Genomic DNA, 22065 nt, shown 5'->3' on the forward strand with positions numbered 1-22065 from the left:
ACACATTGGATTTAAGTATAAATGATTTGTTTTTGAGAAATTAGAATGTAAAGTATATTAGTGCCCAAGTAAATGGGCACTTAAGTGTGGACTAGAAAGATATTTTCTGAAATTCCTTAGAATTCCTATGTATTCTAGTCAGTGGATTAAAACAAGAGCCTTTTCACTCAAAACCCTATTTTCTCCCACTAAACTCTGAAGTTTTGAATGTTTGAGGTATAGGCTGGTGATTTTCATATCATTACATCTCATGAAGCATATATGCCTTGTCTGACACAAAGTAGTGTTGGCAAGAATATCTTAGATTCTTGGAAATGGAGTTGATTATTGAAAACGTTGGAGGAGGCTCATTATCTACAGAAAATATTCAGACTTCAAAACCACACATCATTCTCTTTATCACAGGGCTATAGTCCTTTTCACAAAGTTTCTTTTTGTCTAATAGGACATTTTTTTTTTTCAACTAAATTTTCTGATCTGCATTACAGAATATAATTGTTATCCTCTGTTAACCATGAAAAGGAATGAAAGTTGGTTGACTTTCCCATCAGTCATATAAGTCATCTTTTTTTCGTATATGAATCACTCTTTAACATATCAGAGAATTATTTCCTTCCTGTTGTGAGTAGGAATAGCCACTCTGATGAGCTGTGTATGTATCACTTTTACATAAAGAAAAAAAGAGTATATCGATAGATGTTGTTGTTTAGTCTCTAAGTCATGTCTGACTCTTTTGAGACCCCATGGACTGTTGCCCGCCAGGCTGTTTTGTCCATGGGGTTTCCTAGACAAGAATAGTAGAGTGGGTTGCCATTTTTTCTCCAGGGAATCTTCCCAACCAGGGATCGAACCAGCTCCTGCATTGGCAGGTGGATTCTTTACCACTGAGCCACCTAGGAAGTCCATATTGATATATAGGTGTGTGTGTGTGTGTGTAATAGCAGAAGAAAAGCATAGTGAGTAGTCTTAGGTAGTAACACTTTGGATTCTACTATTACTAAAGCCTAGCCTAAAAGAAGTCAGTTTTGTTGCTGTTGTTGTTTTTAAAAGAGTAAGACTGAGAGTGTTGTTTGGTTTAAAAAAAGTGCCTGTAATAACCTGAAATAATACAATGTTATCATTATACTAAAACCAGTGTAATATTAGGTTAGGAGCAATCCTCTACTGTTTGGGAAAGTTTGTGAAGAGTTGGCATTAATTTTTCTTTGAATTAAAGTAAGCCATCTGGGTCTAGGCTTTTCTTTGTGGGTAATTTTAAACTTATTAACTCAATCTCTTCAGTTGTATAGATCTATTTAGATTTTCTGTTACTTCTTGAGCCAGTTTTGGTAGTTTGTGTCTTTCTAGGAATTTATTATTTCATTTATGTTATCTCTATGGACATATACAGCAAATGACAAGGGATTTATATAGTACCTCTTTATAATGCTTTCTTACATTTTTGTAAAGTCAGTAGTAATTTTTGCTGTTCTAATTCAATGGCTTCCCTGGTGGATCAGATGGTAAAGAATCTGCCTGCAATGCAGGAGACCTAGGTTCAATCCCTGGGTCAGGAAGATTCCCTGGAGAAAGAAATGGCTACTCACTCCAATATTCTTGCCTGGAGAATCCCATAATTTGAGTCTTCTTCTTGGCTATAGGTTTGTCGATATTGTTGATCTTTCAAAGAAGCAGTTTATGGACTCATCAATTTTCTCTATATTTGTTTTTGTATTCTCCATTTCACAAATTTCCAATATAGTCTTTATCTCCTTTCTTCTGCTTGTTTTCAGGTTTATTTTGCACTTTTCTAGTGTCTTAAGTTGGAAATTTAGGTTCTTTGAGGCATTTATACCTATAAATTTCCCTCTAAGCACTGCTTTAGCAATATTTTTCTTCTGTTGTATCTTCAGCGACTAAGCATAGCACATAGTTGCTTTACAATGTTGTAGAACAAAGTGAATTCGCTCTATGTATGTATATATATACATATATATACCCTGTCTTTTTTCCTTCCTCCCACCCTACCCACATTCCACCCGTCTTGGTCACCACAGAGCGCAGACCTGAGCTCCTGTCTTACACATACAGGAGCACGTACATCAATCCCCATCTCCCAGCTCAGCCCACCTCTTCCCCTGCAGCCCCAGGCCACGCATCTGTTCTCTACCTCTGCATCTCTGTTCCTGCTGTGCACCTAGGTTTATCTGTACCATTTTTCTAGATTCCACATATTCATTAATATTTGATATTTGTTTTTCTCTTCCTGATTTCTACAGCAAGATCTTTTTTGACCCAAATCCTAGAGTAATGAAAATAAAAACAAAAGTACACAAATAGGATCTAATTAAACTTAAAAGCTTTTGCACAGCAAAGAAAACCATAAACAAGACAAAAAGACAATCTTCAGAATGGGAGAAAATATTTGCAAACGAAGCAAATGACAAGGGATTTATCTGCAAAATATACAAACAGCTCATGAAGCTCAGTATCAAAAAAACAAACAACCCAATAAAAAAAATGGGTGTATCTTCTTTTTTATTCATCTCAAATAATCTTCTGACTTCTCTTTTGATTTCTTCTTTGACCTATTGGTTACTTAGGAGTATGTTGTTTAATTTTCACATATTTGTGAGTTACCCAATTTTATTCTGTTCTTTTTTTCTAATTTTATACCACCGTGGTCAGAGCTAAAACTATAAAAATTCTAGGAGGAAACAAAATGTCCAACAAAATGTTTTTAAGCAGTTCCCTGAAAACACTAAGAATAAAAGGAAAAATACTGATATATTGAGCTTTATCAAAATTTAAAACTTCTCTTCCAGAAAGATATTGTTGAGAAAATGAAAAGGCTAAAAACTGAGTGAAAATAGTCTTCCTACATAAAAATCTGTCAAAGAACTTGTATTCAGAATGTATGACATTTATATGTACAGATTATATTTATACAGATTATTTTCAACTCAAGAAGACCAATCCCATTTAAAAACATGCCCAAGAATATGAACAGACACTTTACCAAAAAATATGTACCAATAGCCAAATAAGACATAAAAAGATACTTTATGTCATTAGTCATCCAGGAAATGCAAATTTAAAACCAAAATGTGATACTAGTCTGCATTCACTAGAAGGACTAAAATTAAAATTGAGAGTACCAAGTGTTGTCAAGGATGTGGATCTTTTGGAATTTTCATATCTTGCTCGTGGGTATGTTAAATGGTATGGCCACTTTGGAGAACATTTTGTCAGTTTCCTATAAAGTTAAATATTTGCTTACTATGTGGTACAGCAATCTCACTCCTAGTTATCCAAGAGAAACGAAGACATATAATCACAAGAATATTGGAACACACATGTTCACAGCGGCTTTATTCATAATAACTCCTAACTGGAAACAACTCAGATACCCAACAACAGGTCAAGGGATCAGTAAATTGTGGTATCTCAGTACAAAGGATTCGTAGTAGCAATAATAAGAATAAAGAATAAACAAATCTGCAAAACCGTGAACGAATTTTTAAAAGTCAGATAAGAGTACATACTATATGATTTCATTTGTGTGAAATTCTAGATGCAAAACTAATCTAAAATGAGAGGAAACAAACTGATGCTTCCCTAGGTGTGGGGGTTGGATGGGGATTTAGCGCAAAGAAGCATAAAGAAACTTTAAGGTGATGAAATGCTCTCTGCTTTGATTGTAGTGTGGTCACAAGGATATATACATTTAGCAAGGCTCCTAGAAATGTATCAGATGCTTAAAATAGATGGAGCAGTATATGTGTGCCGTGTGTACCAAGTTGTTTCAGTCGTGTCTAACTCCGTGCGACCCTAGGCACTGTATCTCTCCAGGCTCCTCTGCTCATGGGATTCTCCAGGCAAAAATACTGGAGTGGGCTGCCATTTCCTTCTCCAGGGGATCAACAGTATACATAATAGTATATAGACTTTGCCTCATTACCGTTAAATTTTAAAAAGCAGTGATCCATGGTGTTAATTATTACCATTAAAGCCCTGTTGGTAACTGTTCCACGTTGGAAAGAACCTAAGTGTCCCTCACGGAAAGACTGGCTCAGTAAGCTTTGGCAGACCAAGCAAATGAGGCTCTACGTAGCCATTAAGAACATGGTAGAGAAGGAAAGGGCTTCCCAGGCAGTGCCACCTGCCAACGCAGGAGACGTGAGAGATGCAGGTTCCATCCCTCAGTCAGGAACGTCTCCTGGAGGAGGGCATGGCAACCCACTCTAGGAGTCTTGCCTAGAGAATCCCATGGACTGAGGAGCCTGGCGGGCTGTGGTCCGCAGGGTCACAGAAAGTCAGACAGCAACTGAAGTGACTTAGCACAAATGCACAGAAATAAAATTATTGATCTGGAGAAAGTATTTGTACCTTTTTTGGTAAGTGAAAGTAAGATAAAACAAGCCACCTAATACTTTCCCAATATGTAATGTAATTTGGGTTATATCATTAATTTGCAGTAGATTCTTTCATCTATATAATTCTACAACAAGCTGAGTTATGCAGTAAGTCATGATTGCTTTTCTTGCATAAATTTTTGCTTTTCCTGCAGTTAATAATTGTTCATTTGCTTAGCTTTTTCTCTACTTATTCCTAATTCAATTCCAAACTCTCTGCAAATCATCTAGACCTGCACTGTCCAAAATGGTAGCCACTCACCACATGTGGCTACTGACATTTTAATTTAATGAGTTTAGCTACTCAGTCACCCCCTTGCCGTGCTCTGCCTAGTGACTACTGTGTTGGGCAGTACACATGCAGAACATTCCATCTTCACAGAAAGATCTGCTGACAGTGCTGCTCTAAGACCTCTCTCGGATATTCAGATGCAGTAGCTCCGTCCTCACTGAGAAATTTCTCCTGGAGCTTTTCACCGTTGACCAAATCTGCATGACTGCCATGCCTGGTGCCTGCCTCTCAGACTGAAATCTCCCTTCCATAGCTTCTGGGGAATTCTGTGCCTCTCCTGTCTTAGACCTTTCACTTCCTGATTTGTTTTTCTCCCTTGTTTCTGTGGAGCCTGTCCTTTAATAACTTCCTTAGAGAGGGGTGATCGGTGATAAGTTTTTGAGATCCTTCAAGCCCTAAAAATATTATTTTACTGTTACATTTGTTTGTCCAGAAATAAAGGTCTAGGAGGACAATTATTTTTCATGAGAATTCTGAGGCATTGTTCCTCAAAATATTATAGTTTCTGGTGTTTCTGTTAAGAATTTCCAAGTTATTCTGATTTTGAGCTTTTGTCTATTATCTGTTTGTTTTTGTTTTTTTTTCCCTGTCTGGAAGCTGTTTCCTTAGATTTCTGAAATTTTATTAATTATTTTAATTAATTATTTATGTTTGTCACTCTGGCCAGTTTGAGTCTGGTAACCTGGGTGCTCCTTCGGTTCTGGGAAATTCTCTTGAATTATTTCCTTGATGAAAATTATGTCTGCTCAAAACTCTCTACTCTTTCTTTCTGGATCTCCTAGTATGATATTCTTGTGATATTCTCCTAGTATATATTGGAGAAGGAAATGGCAACCCACTCCAGTGTTCTTGCCTGGAGAATCCCAGGGACGGGGGAGCCTGGTGGGCTGCCGTCTGTGGGTCACACAGAGTCGGACACGACTGAAGTGACTTAGCAGCAGCAGTATGATATTCAGATAGCAGACCTGCTGTATATAGTTATTCTGTTTTAAAAAGTCTTTCCTGTGCCATTTCCGCATCCCTGTGCCTTCATTCCGTGCTCTCGGGGATAACTCCCAGCATGCTAACATGACCCCGTTCCTCTGTTGAGTCTTTGTGCTACTGTGTTTCTGTTTCCAAGAGCCTTTTGTTGCTGTTCTCCGGGTGTTCCTTCTTCCGGTTATGGCGTCCTGCTCTTGCTCACGCTCACAGAATGGTCTCTTCTCTCAGGATATTGATACTCCAGATGCATTTCTTCCCTCGGCACGCCTTTGTTTCTTCTGTTTGTTTGCTGTTTCCTCCTCCACCTTTGTGCGCCTTCCCGACCTCTCTCCCCTCAGAGGCCAAAGACAGCTGGCGGTCCTTGGTTGGCTGCTCGTGCTTAGAAGTGCAAGGACTAGAAAGCTCTGAGCTCGTGGGCCTTCGCTATAGAGTGCCACAACCAGGCCTCAAGGAATGCTCAACATCTGTATTTTTAGATGCTTCCTCCTGGTCACTTTCCTCAGTCTGTGTTGGTCTCCGCTGTTTTGGGAGCCAAGCAGAGATAGAGGGCTGAGGCTCTGTACATTCACTGTGCATATTTTCACTTAATCCCCCTGTTTCTGGCGCCACGACCCTGCCTCATCTGTGATCTAGATCTCACTACCTTCTGCAACCTTCTTCAGGGAATTTCCAGTTTTATGCCTGGGTGGGCAACTGTTTGGTTTTGCAAAGTTGAAGAAGGGGTCTGAGGAATCCAACTGCTTCATAAATGTCTTTTACTAGGTCTTTAGTTAGCTGCAGGCTTCCCTCGTAGCTCAGTTGGTAAAGAATCCGCCTGCAATGCAGGAGACCCTGGTTTGATTCCTGGGTCGGGAAGATCCGCTAGAGAAGGGATAGGCCACCCACTCCAGTATTCTTGGGCTTCCCTTGTGGTTCAGCTGGTAAAGAATCCACCTGCAATGTGGGAGACCTGGGTTCGATCCCTGGATTGGGAAGATTCCCTGGAGAAGGGAAAGACTACCCACTCCAGTATTCTGGCTTGGAGAATTCCATGGACCTGTATAGTCCATGAGGTCGCAAAGTCAGACACGACTGAGCAACTTGCACTTTCTTTAGTTAGCTCCAGGTGGCGCTAGTGGTAAAGAACCCGCCTGCCAATGCAAGAGACAAAAGGGAAGCGGGTTTGATCCCTGTGTCGGGAAGATCCCCTGGAGGAGGGCATGGCAACTCATTACAGTATTTTTGCCTGGAGAACCCCCACAGACAGAGGAGCCTGGCAGGCTCCAGTCCATGGGATCTCAAAAAGTCGGACACCACTGAGCAGCTAACAGTTTCACTACCCACCATTCTCATTCCTTATTCCAAAAGCACCTGATGCTGAAACTCTTTAGACCCCTGTACATGTGGGTAGTTCTCGGTTTGCCCCACTGATAGTTTAAGTCACCAGCGACACTGCTGCTGCTGCTGCTGCTAAGTTGCTTCAGTCGTGTCCGACTCTGTGCGACCCCGTAGATGGCAGCCTACCCCCAGGCAAGAACACTGGAGTGGGTTGCCATTTCCTTCTCCAGCGCATGAAAGTGAAAAGTGAAAGGGAAGTCGCTCAGTCATGTCCGACTCTTAGCGACCCCATGGTCTGCAGCCCACCAGGCTCCTCCGTCCATGGGATTTTCCAGGCAAGAGTACTGGAGTGGGGTGCCATTGCCTTCTCCACCAGCGACACTAGTTACCTCTTATCTGTCTGCTTTCCAGATTCCAAACTCTCATTGCTGTTGTTTTCTCTCTTACTCTTCCAGTCCCTTGGGGTTTCTACTCTTAAATCTCTTACTGTCACTCTAGTGAGGTTTGGAACCCACTCCAGTGTTCTTGCCTGGAAAATCCCAGGGACAGGGAAGCCTGGTGGGCTGCCATCTATGGGGTCGCACAGAGTCGGACACGACTGAAGTGACTTAGCAGCAGCAGCAGCAGTGAGGTTTGGGGAGGAAACTAAATAAATATTGATGGAGCGTCAATGTACCATTTCACCCAGAAATCAGTAAATGTACTCCTCAAAAAATAAATATTTCAAGAATTAACTTTTAGGACCAGCAATGCATTTTTTTTCCTTTAAGCATTTTGGTTTGAAGAATAATGGTTTGGTCTAACTTGCTTTAGACAGGACTTCTCAGAATTGGTGAAATATTGCTTAACAATTTTAACATTAAAAACACTTCATAATACTATAAAGCTACTTTAAAATCACTTTTAAAGTATTTAAGTCTGAATGGTCTTAAGAAGAGAATATTAGCTCATAGTCTCCAACTTGGAAATAAATATCTCAGATGTGTAGAAGGTCACTGAATATAATAATGATATTATCTGAAAATATTTGCATGTTTTAAATTTGTCATGCATACTCTGTCTTTTTGGAGCTTCTTGCCAGGACATACATAGTCTCAATTTAGGGGAAAAAATATTAAAAGATAGTTTGAAAGTCCACCAAGATACTTTCCTATTAACTTAGGAGAACACACAGAGATAAATTCTTCCACTTGGTTTTGGGAGTTTTGTGTCACAATCTTGACTCTGTTCAAAAGCGGGACTTTGACATTCTTGTAGAAGAAGATGAGGAGGAAAATTTGGATGAAGCTGGTCAGACATTAGGTAGAAGAAAGCTTCACGCGAGCCTGCTCATCCTTCTGGTTACCTGTGCTCTTCCCATACGCAGTCTTTCACAAGATGCTGTCCATTTACTGCACCCCTTCTCACCTGCTATTTGAATCAGAAAGTGTGCTTTTTTTTTCCCTCTTCTTCACCTTCCTTCACTTTTTCTAAGAATGACTTTTCCAATAAGATCTCAGTCTTCCCTCTTTTAGTTTTCATTCTTCTTGACCTGTTTTATGATGTTGCTGAATATTCTCTTTTAACTGTTCCTTCTTACTCCTGTGACATTACACAGTTCTCAATCTCTTCCACCCTCTTGAGCTGTCATCCATTTCTCTCTGTTACTTTTGTTTCTTCTCCTGCCTCTGACTGTGGGCAAACCCCAACCTGTCCAAGGTGCTGACTCCATACTCTTCGAAGTCTACATACTTTACTCAGGAGGATTCATCCATTCTCAGGGTTTTGATCACCACATGTGTACTGCTGGCTCCCAAATGTCTCATCTTGTGCCCTGACCATGAGAACTGAACAGAGCTTCAGTTCTGTATCTTTAATCTTCTACTGGGCATTCCCACCTTGATGTCCCACTATCATGTCAAATCCAGGATGCTCGTCTTTTCATTCCTCACTGCCCTCTCCTTCCCACACCCAAAACAGATTTCTTTATCCAATTTCCCTGCCTCTCAGCATCATCTTCATCCTCGTAGGTACAGAATCTTGAGACCATTTATTTAGTCGGGTATCAAAATTTCCCCAAGCGTTCCTTTTCCAGTCTGTTCCTACTGCCAGAACTTGAGTCCAGGCCTTCATCCCCTTGCTCCTGAACTGCTGCCACAGCCTCCAAGCTCTCCCACCGCCTCCTGCTCCGTCCCACATCTTCTTTAAATGCAACTCTCATCACATCACTTCCTTAATCAAAATATCTCATGATTCCTATTTCCTACTACGTCAAGTCTAAACACCTCTACTGCTTTCAGGCTGCTCACGACCTGGCCCCACGTTACCTGTCCTATTTCCCACTATTACCGAACCCGTTCCCCCTTCCTGGAGTCAGTTTTCTCAGTGTCACGAGAACAAGCCAAGTTCGCTTCTGTCTCCTTAACAAGTAATCTTCTCTAGCTTGGAATGCCTTTCTTCTTTCCGTTGACCTAAATCATATCCACCTTGCAAGAGAGTTGCCTGCGCTTGCTGTGCCCACTTCCCTTTCTCTTCTCTTTGCATGCCACGGTAATCAGGCCTTCATCCCCACTCCTCCTCCACTGTCCAAGACACAATTATTTTCCTATCACGAATCTGTGAACTCACAGCTCTACCACCAGTTCCCATCTAATCCCATAGAAATTCTGGCTTTATCTCTTTCCATATTTGTAACTTCTTTCTCCATCAGTGAGAAACCTGGCCCCCATTATACTTAACATATTACTTATGGTATTCATCCCCTTGAATGTAACCAACCTCCCATCCTCACCATCTTCCCCACACACGTATAGGTACCCATGTCACCCTGCTCGGGCTCTGATGCCCCAAGAGTCTCCCATACCCTGCTCCATTCAGCCTCTGACTCCTCACGCCAGGCCTATCCTCCATGGGGACACCCTCCTCACCATGCCCAGGCCCTAACACCCCCCATGCACGAGCCTCTCTGGCTCTGCTACACGCGTCACAGGCGTGAGGACCGAACTGCTCATCGAGGAAGCACCACTAGGGTCAATACTTTATTTAGAAAAAGCTTCCAATTTGTTTCTATTTCCTTTCTCCTAAAAAAGCACCTATTGTCAGTATCAGTCAGCCAGAAATAGCACAGAAAGCAGTGGACAAAGAAAGCAAATCATTTCTAAAAGAATATGCAACCTACATCAATGTAGAAACAAAACACCCAGCTTTAGAAAAAAGAAATATTTCTTCACATTCTCCATCTCTTGCTCAAATAGTTTGATATTATGGCCACAGCCTCAGAATTGCTATCAAGTGCCAGGGCTTTTGGTAAATTCATGAACTTTACATTTTTTGAAGATGGTGGTTTCTGATGCCCGAGGTGCAAAATTAACTTTATCTTTTAAAACTGAGAAATGAAGATATTTCGTCATTCAGTTAGACCTCTGCAAGATCACCCTTGATAACCAGTTCACAGAGACGAAGCGCTGACGAGGAGACAGAAAGCAGTCATCAAAGAGCCTGCAGACAGTCCCTGGAGACCACAGCTTTCCCAGGACAGAAATACCCAAGTCTGCCTCCAAACCCTTTAGAGACGTAAACTAACCACTCCAAGAGGCAGCTTTCTCATTCCTACTCTTAATCCCAATTTTCTTTGTCTGAGAAAGGCAAATTTAGCCCTTCTTCTAAATCAAGATACAATATGACTGGACTTTTGTTTAATTCTAAGCCAAAACATTCCCAAACTCCCACTGCATTCTTGGGAAGCCCTGCATGCTGCTGAAGCGCTCCCTCGGCCATGTCTCATCCCTTCAGGGAGTCGGCTCGCTCCATCTGTGCCCACTCAGAGGCCATGGGAAGGGGGCGCGGCCTCCATGGGTGCCCCCACCAGGTGGGTCCAGATTAGCTCCATGGCCCACTCACGAGGAAGTGAACAAGGCTTCTCTGTGGGTGTCTGAGCACACGTTACCAAACTGCTGGTGACCTCATGAGCCGGAGAAAGCAGGTCTCACATTGTGGACTAAGCCTAAATATTAATACTACTTTATATTTATGTAGTGTCTTTTTTCCAAGGAGCTCCAACCTCTTTACAGACATTATGTCATTAATCCTCAAAGCATTGCTGTTTGGTCCATGGCAAATATGATCCCCCTCCCTTTTTTTTTTTTACTGTGATGGAAACTTGCAAGTCAGTGATGGAACCCAGCCCCCTAGTTCTCAGTCTTTGCACTATACCGTGAAAATAACCAGATGAATAATTTCTCAGGCATACTCATGGCTTCTTGGGTGGGATTTGAGCGGATGGCTCTGTTTGTATGCTTTTCAGTTTTCAGTGCCGCTGCTGCACTTACAGGAACATTACAGGCTTGCAGCTGAAATCTGAAGTGGAGGACTATTATTAAATACATGATTTCACTTATCACTCGGAGATCCTGTATACTTCTCATACCCCAGGAGAAGGTAGCTTTTTAAAAATCGGTACACCAGTTTAGGGCACATTTCACCTATAGCAACCACATATTCACCAAAATCAGGCAAAATCAGGCAACTAGACACAATCAATTTGTACTGAGTGATTAACATGTACCAGATACGGTGCCAAACGTTTTCAAATCCATGATCTTATTTTATGTATATAATATTCCATGAGAACCTGTTAGATTAAGTCTTATGTGTATGGAAACACTCTGAGTGGGGCAAGAAAATAAAAAGGCACTAATAGAAATATGGCCTCAGCTGCTATATCCCTTCCATCATCCCCCCAAGACACATACCCTAAAGAGCTCTACTAACTCGAATTCCCTTAGTGGAAATCCCCAGCGTAAATATTTCCACAAAAAGGGAAAATGTGGGTAAACTCTAAAAACCACTAGGAATTAGCTCAATACCTACCCACCAAAAACAAAAACAAAAAAACCCAGACCCAACAACTTTAAAAAGATCAGTACCTGCATATTCACCAATTAATGCAAAACACAGAGAACAGAACACAACTGTATCTAACGATGACACATATTTCTTGATTTCACTTGGCTAGACGCTTCTGAACCAGGAATATTCGAACCAGGAATTATGAACCATGCTGGCATAACTTTAAACATGCACAGAAACTTTTTCCACATTGTTGTTTTATTCTCTCACGTGACCACCGTCATATTGTTTTTCAAATGTGTAGACGTCTTTACGTCTTTACCCCGCTGGATTTGACAATGGCCGTGAAAAGAGAGGTGCTGAGGGGAAATCAGGAAAACTCTTCCTGTGAAACTTTCAACTTTGAATCATAAAACTAAAAGCCTCAGAATGACAATGTATGTGCCAGACGCTCTGCAACAATAATACCATTCCACACTGTTCTCTGGCTGACTTGATTTGAAATAGCCTTACATTTCTGAATAAATAATATTTGAGACGGAGCAGCCCTACCCCATCATGGAAAATGTTTATGCACACTATGCCATATTTTAGGTATATAATCTAGCCACATTCTGTAGCATAGCTACACTGCAATTTATGCTCAACAAACTTGCAGTTTTAAGAAAGCATATTCATATTTCTATATATCTTATTTCTTATCATAGAAAATATTAGCCCAAAAGAAAATCTTGTATCCCAAGTAAAAATGCAGTGATGGGGAAACTTAGGAAGTGGTCGCGCAAAAAGTGACGTTTGTCCTCATAGGGTTGCCACGCACGCAAGGTTATGTCGACAACGTTGCACAATTCCAGGGGCTACCGAAGTCACGGGCAGCGATGCAAATGGCGCCCCCTGGAGGCAAGCAACGCCTGGCAGCCTCGATTTTAATTAATTAGTAAAGCTTTTAAAAATGAGTGTTTTGTTTTGGTTCTGAGTCCAGTCGTAAGCTGCGGCGGGGGCGGGGGGGAGACTTATTATTAATCCCTACATTTTTGTGCGTGTGCAAGTTCTGAGTGCTTCCTCCCCATATTGGTTTTTAAAGGCTTCCCTACTGACTGAGCTTCAGCACATGGGTCTGGCATTCTCCCAGCTCTGGGTTTTCATGAGTCAGGGAAAAACGTGTGCTGTTTTGAAAAGACGCTCATCAGACATGCTCAAGCAGCCCTGGGCTGATTGATAAAGCCCCTCCCCCCATTCTCTCTCTCCCTCTGTGTACCTACAGCATCCTGCTTGCATCTTGATTTAGCTCTCACTTCATCCTACCTCTGGGAGATACTGGTGAGAGCTCATTGTCCCACATCTGTGTTCCTCACTACCGTGCAACGCTCTGCTGTCCTGGCCTCCCGCATCATCACCTGAACGCCTGGGACCTGAATCTGGTACTCAGCCTGCTACCTGAACCTCTGCTTGCCCCACCCTCATTCTTACCCTCATGCAGTCTGGTTCTCTCACTTCCTTTAGTCCATGTTTAGGAGGAAAACATGGGGTCTCCAGATGGGGAAGATAACTGATAACTGGAGGCAGCGGGAAGAAAGCCCACCTTCACGTGCTCTGAGACCAGGCATGACCCTGCAACGAGGTCGGGGACTTGGTCACAACCCTTCACTTCCTCATCAGTCCAGGCCTGATCCAGCTCTAGTGAAACAACTTGAAGAGGATGATACTGTGAACTTTTTTCTAGCAGTTTTAAGTTTTTTAGCAGTACATGCGTGCTAAGTTGCTTTAGTCGTGTCCAACTCTTAGCGACCCCATGGACTGTAGCCCATCAGGCTCCCTGTCCATGGGATTTTCCAGGCAACAGTATTGGAGTGGGTTGCCATGCCCTCCTCCAGGGGATCTTCCCAACCCAGGGATTGAACTGGCATCTCCTGTGGTTCCTGCACTGGCAGGCAGGTTCTTTACCACTAGCGCCACCTGTACAGTTAATTTCAGAATGGAAACAGAACAGTTTCTGAGAAGTTGTCCAAGAAACTGGTGGAGGTTGCCTTCTAGATAGGGCACTGAGTGGCAGGGAGAAGCTCACTGTGCGCCTTTATTTTGCATTTTGAATTTCATACCATGTGACTATACCAGTTATTGCAAGAGATAAATAAAACCAGGAAAAGGAATCAGGCAGTTAAATAACTAGATGTGAACTGAACTGATGCCATGCAAAGTTCCGTTAATTATAGGAAAGGATTCAAATATATTAGCAAATAAAAGTAGATCAGAAAGAGAGGTATGATTATTTTCATTTTCTGTTTAAAACTTGGAAAATGTTCACTGTTTGCTGAAAAAGCAAAATACAACTTAAGGTTAGGTGTCTGTCCCTCATATAAAACCTATCCACACTCTAAACACTCAACTACTTCTTTTTAGTTGTTTTTTTCCTTTGTTTCTTCAAGTGAACTTAGGGCCAGTTTAAAGTGAAAATCTGACTTCTCAGGGAAGGGATCTTTGCCATTCTGCCTCCACCTTGTATGCAAGAACTGTTTCGGGGGTGCCAGAACTCCTAAGTGTCATCAGCTTTGCCCTCTCTTTCCTGCCAGCGGGAGCAGGCAGTCATGACCCAAGGTCTGGACATCACACCAACAGGAGCTCTCCCACCTCAGATGGTCCTCATACCACAGTGGCCCTTTTCTGCCTGTTTCGCGGGGCCCGTCTCTATAGAGTCATTTCTGTACTTACGGTTATACTCTGTTTCTTTTAACACCTGCTGAAGCACTTTTCAGAGACTCAGACTCAAGCAAATGACCTACATAGCGAGTCTATGAGAAGCGGGTATCATTTCCAATTCTGTATCTATTATCTGTTCATCTCATTTTTGAAGAATCAGCAAACCTATGTCAAGTTTAGCACATCTAATAACATCATCATGTCATCGCCTGTACGTTTCCTCCTACATGCCGCAAACTGAAAACAACTGTTTCATTTTTATAATTACTTCAAGTATGTGCTTGAATGTGTTTATATGTGTTTTATATTTCTACTTTAGTTACCACAGAATTAATAATTACTCAGGCATTTGGAAGTAGGAAAGTAGCTGACATTTTTCTGTTGAAAAGTATCTAATAATAGTTTAGAATATTTTATAATTGTAAAAGGTAAACCACAAAAACTTTAAGGCTTTTAATGTTCTTTTATGACTTTCCCAGTTTACGAATTAAAATAAAGTAGTAAAACTTTCATCACATTGAAATAAAGGAAAACAAAGAGATAAAGATTGTTGATTATAAACATAGCAATTAATAAAAGATACAGTTTTAACAGAATAAACAAATACGGAACTTCAAATTTCTAATGCAACTAATTCTATTGGGTTGGCCAAGAAGTTTGTTTGGGCTTTTCTGTAAGATGTTTCAAAAAACTCAAATGAACTTTTTTGGTCAACCCAATACAATTTATACATGAATACATTCTCACAGATAATTTAAAAACCACCAATAAGGAGAGTGCATATCACTGGCTTTGAATTGAAAACACACAAGATGTGCTGTGCAGCATGGCGGCCAGGAGCCGCAGGTGGCTGTAAGCCACTAGGAATGTGGCTAACTTGAGGCGAAGTGTGCTGTACGTGGAAAATACATACCAGACTGTAAAGACATAGTATAAAAGATGCAAAATATCTCAATTTTATATTGATTACATATTGAAATAATATTTTTATATATGGATCAAATAATTATTAAAATTTAATTTCATCTGTTTCCTTTTACTTTTTTCAGTGTACCTACTAGAAAATTTTAAATTTTATATGTGGCTTGTAATGGTGTCTTGCATCTATTTCTACTGGATAGCACTATATACACATAGAGGAATGTATGCATATGTGGTACATACACACATCTACACACATATATGCATATACTGATGGATATTTTAAAAGCATAAATGGGATAATGGCATCTTTTCCTGAAACTTGCTTTCTTCACTTAACATATGTCTTAGAGATTTCTCCTTGTTAGTATGTTTAGAAAACCCATATAACACTAGTTATCCTTTTGTGACTGGCTTATCTCACTTATCGTAATGTCTTCAAGGTTCATCTGTGTTGTAGCATGTGTCAGAATTTCCATCCTTTTTAAGACTAAACAATATTCCATTGTTTGTATACACTGCATTTTGTTTACCCATTCATCCATCTCTAGACATTGAGATTGCTCCCGCTTTTTGGCTATTGTGAATTATACTGCCATTAACATGAGTGTAGAAATATCTGTTCAAGTTCACACTTTGAGTTCTTTCGGACATATACCTAGAAGTGAAACTGTTGGGTCATATGGTAATTACATTTTTGATTACATGAGGAACTGCCATACTGTTTTCCATAGCAGCTGCGCTGTTTTACATTCCCAGTGGCAATGCATAAGGGTTCCACTTTCTCCGCATTGTCCCCAATACTTGTTATTTTCTTATTTTTTTACTAATAGCCATCCTAATGAGTATGAAGTGATATTTCACTGTAGTTTTGATTTGCATTTCCCTAATGATTAGTGAGGAGAAGGCAATGGCGCCCCACTCCAGTACTCTTGCCTGGAAAATCCCATGGACAGAGGAGCCTGGTAAGCTGCAGTCCATGGGTCGCTAAGAGTCAGACACGACTGAGTGACTTCACTTTCACTTTTCACTTTCATGCATTGGAGAAGGAAATGGCAACCCACTCCAGTGTTCTTGCCTGGAGAATCCCAGGGACGGCAGAGCCTGGTGGGCTGCCATCTATGGGGTCGCACAGAGTCAGACACGACTTAGCAGCAGCAGCAGCAATGATTAGTGATGTTGAGAATCTTTTTCATTTGCTTTTGTGCCACTTGTATATTTTCTTTTTCACCCACTTTTTAATCAGATTGTTTTGTTGCAATTGTAGTTTTTTATATATTCTGGATGTTAATATAAGATATGACTTGCAAATATTTCCTCTTATTCCATGGGTTGTCTAGTCCATCTCTTGGTAGTGTCCTCTGGTGCACAAAAGTTTTTAATGTGATGAAGTTAAGTTTATCTGTTTTTTCTTTTGTTGCCTGTGTTTTTAGTGTCATGTCTAAGAAAGTCTTGCCCAATCCAATGTCACAAGACTTCCCCCTTCCTTTTCTTCTATGGGTTTTATGGTTTTAGCTCTTATGTTTAGGTCTTCAGTTCATTTTGAGTTAATATTTGTATGTGGTACAAGGGTCCAACTTCATTATATTGCACATGGATATCCAGGTCTACCAACATCATTTCTTGAAAAGACTTTCCTTTCCCCACTGGGCATCCCCTCTGTCAAAAATCAATCTCCATTGGGCATGCCCTCTGGACATCCTTGTCAAAAGTCATTTGACTATATATGTGAGGGTTTATTTCTGGACTCTATTCTATGTCTTGGTCTGAATGTCTGTCTTTGGGCCAATACAACAGTTTGATCACTTTGTAGTTGTTTTGAAATCAAAAGTGTGAGGCCTATACCTTTGTTCTTCTTTTTACAGGTTGTTTTGGCAATTCAGGGTCCTTTGAGATTTCATATGAATTCTAGAATGAAGTTTTCTATTTCTGAGAAAAAAAATCACTAGGATTTTGACAGGGATTATATTGAATCTGTAGATTATTTTGGGTAGTATTGACAGCTTAACAACATTAGGTCTTCCAATTTAGGAACACAGGATAACTTTCCATGGTTTTACCATTTTATATCTTGCTTAAAAAGGTCTTTGGAGGAACTTCCCTGGTGGTCCAGTGGCTGAGACTCTGTGCCCCCTAAGGGGCCTAGGTTCAGTCCCCCATCAGGGAACTAGATCCCACATGCTGCAACTAAGACCCGGCACAGCCAGATAAATAAACTTTTTTTTTTTTTTAAGTTTCTGCAATGCTAAAGCTATAAATGTGTTTTTCCATATTTTCTTCTAAGAAGGCTTTCTATTGATACATTTTCTTCTAAGAAACTGATTTTAGGTTTTACGTTTAGCTCCCTAAGCTAGCTGGATTTTGTTTTTCCTGGTGTGAGAGAGTCTTCCCATTGTGTTGGTGTTGAATTGCTACCCTTTCCCTGCTAATCTGAATGTTACTTCTATCATAAATTAAAAATCCTAGATAGTTTTTTTTAGACTTGCTATTGTATTTTACTGTATTGATTCATATGTCTATTCTTATTGCTATTGTGTTTTAATTACTCTGTGTTTGCAGTCCGGAAAACCAACTCTTTCCTCCCCTCATAGTTCTTTTTTAGTATTTTAAAGATTTTTCTGTATATTTTCACTTTTAGACAACCATTAGAATCATTTTCAGTTCCAAAAGACATATTAATGGGATATTGATTGGGATTGCATTGATTTGATAAAGTAATCTTGGAAAATTGTGAGTTTTTTATGATAATGGTTCTTTGCGTTTTTGAGGAAAATTTATTTATAATTTCACTACTGTCACCAAGCTCCCTAGGAAACTTGTCTGCTTGGATTAGTCACAGATTGCCTCTGTGAAGCAGTTCTGTGCAGGAGAACGTCACTGACGATGACAGTGTTCTGTATCTGTGATGTCTGATACATGGTTATTCTGCACTTGAAATGAGCACTCACAGGTGGCTTCTGAACACTTGAAATATGACTAAGGCAACTGAGGAACCGAATTCTAAATTTTAATTAATTTTGACAATTTAAGTGGTCACGCATGTTGACGGTGCAGCTTTAGGATGTGCGAATAACTATGTAATTGAATACTTTTGTAAGTAGTTCAGATAGATAGCAAAAGAATTACTGGTGTGTGTAAAAGACACCATGTAAAGCATCGCAGGGAGTCTAAAAATCATATTAATACAAACTAATTCCTAAAGAACTTAATACCCTGTTCTAGGTAAAGGACAAATTGTTTACAAATATTAATGCTGTCAGGAAAACATAATTACAAAAAATGTGCTGTGGGTATTTGCTCAAGAAAGAAAATTCATATCAGATTAAAGAAACAAGAAAGACTTTGTGGATGAAATACTTTTTAGAGATTGACCTTGAAAGAATTATTCAAAACCTAGGAGAGTAAGTATTAATAACAGAAGATTTCTGTCTTCTGAAACGTGGAAGAAATAGAGAAGAGGGGGGAGAATGAGGTGTTTTGGGGGAATAACTGTTAGATTCCTAGGGCTGCTGTGACAAATGACCACAAATCTTGTGGCTTAAAACATCAGAAATGTATTCTCTCACTAGAGGCCAGAAATCCCAGACTCAGTCACTGGGCCGAAAGCAATCCATACTCCTCGAAATGTAGGGGCCCTGGCGTTCCTTGGCTTATGGCCACACCACTCCAGTCTCTGCCTCAGGGGTCACACGGTCTCTTCCTCATCTGTCAGTGTTCCAGTCTCCCTCTTCTTCCCTCTTATAAGGATACACGTGCTCGTGGGTAGCGTCACCTGGATCATCCAGGATAACCTCTTCATCTCAAGACCCTCAGGCACCCCTGCAGGGTGTGCAATGCCTTTTTTGCCATATAAGGTATTGTTCACAGGCTCCAGGGACTAGGACTGGACATCTTTTGGTGGCCCCTCTCAGCCTCCCACAAGGATCCAGTCTGGCTGGGGCAGGAATGATGACAGCCACCAGGCGCTGAGGGACCTGCACGTGGGAGATGGACCAGGCGCTCCATCTATGCTGTTCCACGTCCTCATGACAAGAGCGCTGTGTAGGCATTAGGAAATGAGAGAGGAATCTAGGGTGACTGTGTTTTCCACCTTTGATGACTGGGAGATGGTAATTAACAGAAATTGAAAAGTCAAGAGGAAAAATTGGTTCCAAAAGAAGATTAATGAACTCAGCTTTGGTTTTTCATTTGAGGTCCCAGCAGGCTGTGCCCAACAACGGTCAGCCTCAGACAGAAACCGAGGAGCCCTACCCAGAGTTCTGATGGCTGGGTTCTCCTATCTTTGTTTCCCCTTTGGGTTGAAAGCAGATTATGAAAAGTACTGAATTTGAAGTCAGGAGACCTGTGTTCAAGACTTCCACTTACTAAATGTGTGAAGTGGACAAGTCATTTCATTTCTCTGAGCTTCAGTTTTTACATATGTAAGAGAGGAATAAAAAGCCCTTCTCTGTCCTCACATAGTTGTCGCAAGGAATAAATGAGATAACATTTGTGATGTTCTTAGCAAGTCTATTGTATGCATTCAAATGGTTGTAAAAAGAAGAGCAAAATGTTTAATATGTCAAAGTCACATTTTTTCATTTGAAGGTGCTGTATCTTAGTTACCTGGACCCTAAGCAGTAACTATTAGTTTTGAAGGTCCATCAGTGGCTCCTTCCCCCTCTCCATGCTTACACCATGTAAGTGTCTTCAGTGCCACTCAAGACAGTTGACTCCCTTGCTAAACAGATGACCTGAACTCTACTTCATAGAAATGACTAAGCCCAGCAGGAACGAATCATTCAACCTCCTGTCCCCATTTAAAGAGGTACCTGTACCTACAGCCACTTCACCCACCTTCCTGCCGGAGCTCAGGTAACAGCCCGTCTTTGATGTGAAGTGAATACACCCTCCCTGTGCTCCTGACATGGTGCCCTCCCTCCTCCTGGGCTCCAGATCACCTAGCCGGGCCCTGGGGACATCTGCATTTGGAGAGCTCACCTCCAGTGCAGAATCTTGGAACCAGAGTCAGTCACTTCTCCACCCACCCTCCCCACCTTGCTTCTACCACCCACCCCCTCAGCTTCTTATATTTCCCATCTTGATTATTTATTATTCTATATTATTATCGCTATATTATTATTATTATTACGGCATCATTGATCATTTTTGTCATTTTGTTTTCCTCCTTTCTTTCCTTTGCCATCTCTGTGCCCATCGCAATGAATGGCAATGATGTGTCAGGGTCCAGGTCCAGACCCTCACTCTCTCTCTCCTCTGCCCTCTGCCTCCATCGCCCGCCCTGGTCTAGCCTCACTGCGGCCCTTGTTCTCCCCTGGATCAGTCCTCCTGAAGTAAGCTTCTTGCTCCTCGTCTCACTGCCCCCAGCTCACCCCTATACTGCCGCCATCGGGACCTTTCCACAACACACCTGCTCTGAGAACTCTTTGGAGGCACTCCATGACAGCACAGAAAGCCCAAACTTGGGAGAACGACACTGTCTGACCCAGCCCACCACCCTGTGCCCTTCCTGTTGGTCCCGCTGAACGATTCCCAGTCCTCCAGGGGTATTCTGCTTTCTATCCCATCCCTGTGCTTCTTTTGTCTAGAATGTTCTCTCTAATGCCATCTGCCTGGTGAATGTCTGCTCATCTCGCCATTCTTAGTTCGGGTTTCACATCCTCTCTGAAGCCATGCCAGGCCTCCCCAGGAAGAGCTGACAAGATCTTTCTGGAACCTTCCCCGTGCCCTACACAGGACTCTCTCTTTCCATCTGTAGCCAGCTTGTTTCCCCACCATGATCTCTTGGAGGACATGAAGTATATCTTGATCAGCTTTGTGTCTTTTGTGCTCAGCACGATATCTGACACAGAGAAGATGCCCCAAACATTGGCTGAGTAAATGAATTAATTATGGAACTTTTAAAGCCACATGATGCATTAGAAAATGTACAGGAAGGAAGAACTGATAGAATAAAGTCCAGAGATTAATGGAAATATGTGATTTCTAAGGAGACTACATATTTACCTCCCAAAGAGAGATAAACGTGGTCCAGAACCCTAAGACAGTGGGCAAACTCTTCATCAATCCCAGGAAAATGTGAGACACTTCCCAACACATCAGAGAGCTCACAGCTCCACTGGAGCTGGAGGTCGGCATTCCCTTTAGCATTTGGTTTCTTAACCGCTCGTTCATCACAATGTTAACAACAAGCTCCATTATGCGAATAGCATTTATTGGATAATCACTGTTGATCTACCTTTCACTGTGCAAAAAAAGATACATTTTAAGGGAGAGGATTTGAAACTAACATCATGGCTATAACTTAGTTATAAGAGCACAAACCCTCTCTGAACCATAAATGTCCTTGATCTGGGAACTTCTAAGTCCAGAGATTCCATACTTCACACTTGATTATATATACATCTATGCTGGCAAGGACTGACTTTCTAAACAGAAAACATTTTGCCAGATCTGACCTGGCAGATAGTTTTGAAGTAATAAACAAATTCTCTGCAGTGTCACCCCAGGCACAAAAAGTTCTCACGGTATTTCCTGGTTGTCTGGGGCTGCCCACCCGCTCTGTTCCCCAGACAGATCAACCTCCTAATGCAAAGCATGGCGCCCTGACTGCTCTTTCTGTGCTGATACTTATCT

General features: G+C 41.3%; 1 protein-coding gene and 1 long non-coding RNA gene across 2 annotated transcripts in view; both read left to right on the plus strand.

Moving 5' to 3' along the window:
* The window catches only part of HORMAD2 (HORMA domain containing 2), a 51532-nt gene that overhangs the window by 24021 nt on the left and 5446 nt on the right, over positions 1 to 22065 (plus strand). The gene's annotated exons all lie outside the window — the stretch shown is intronic.
* Positions 1080 to 17611, plus strand: LOC120871232. Its single transcript, XR_005722988.1, has 3 exons — positions 1080 to 1090; positions 4102 to 4107; positions 17523 to 17611. It is a non-coding gene; the product is annotated as an uncharacterized LOC120871232 (long non-coding RNA).

The sequence above is a fragment of the Oryx dammah genome, unplaced genomic scaffold, assembly GCF_014754425.2.
Source record: "Oryx dammah isolate SB20612 unplaced genomic scaffold, SCBI_Odam_1.1 HiC_scaffold_12, whole genome shotgun sequence".
NCBI classification, from domain to species: domain Eukaryota; kingdom Metazoa; phylum Chordata; class Mammalia; order Artiodactyla; family Bovidae; genus Oryx; species Oryx dammah.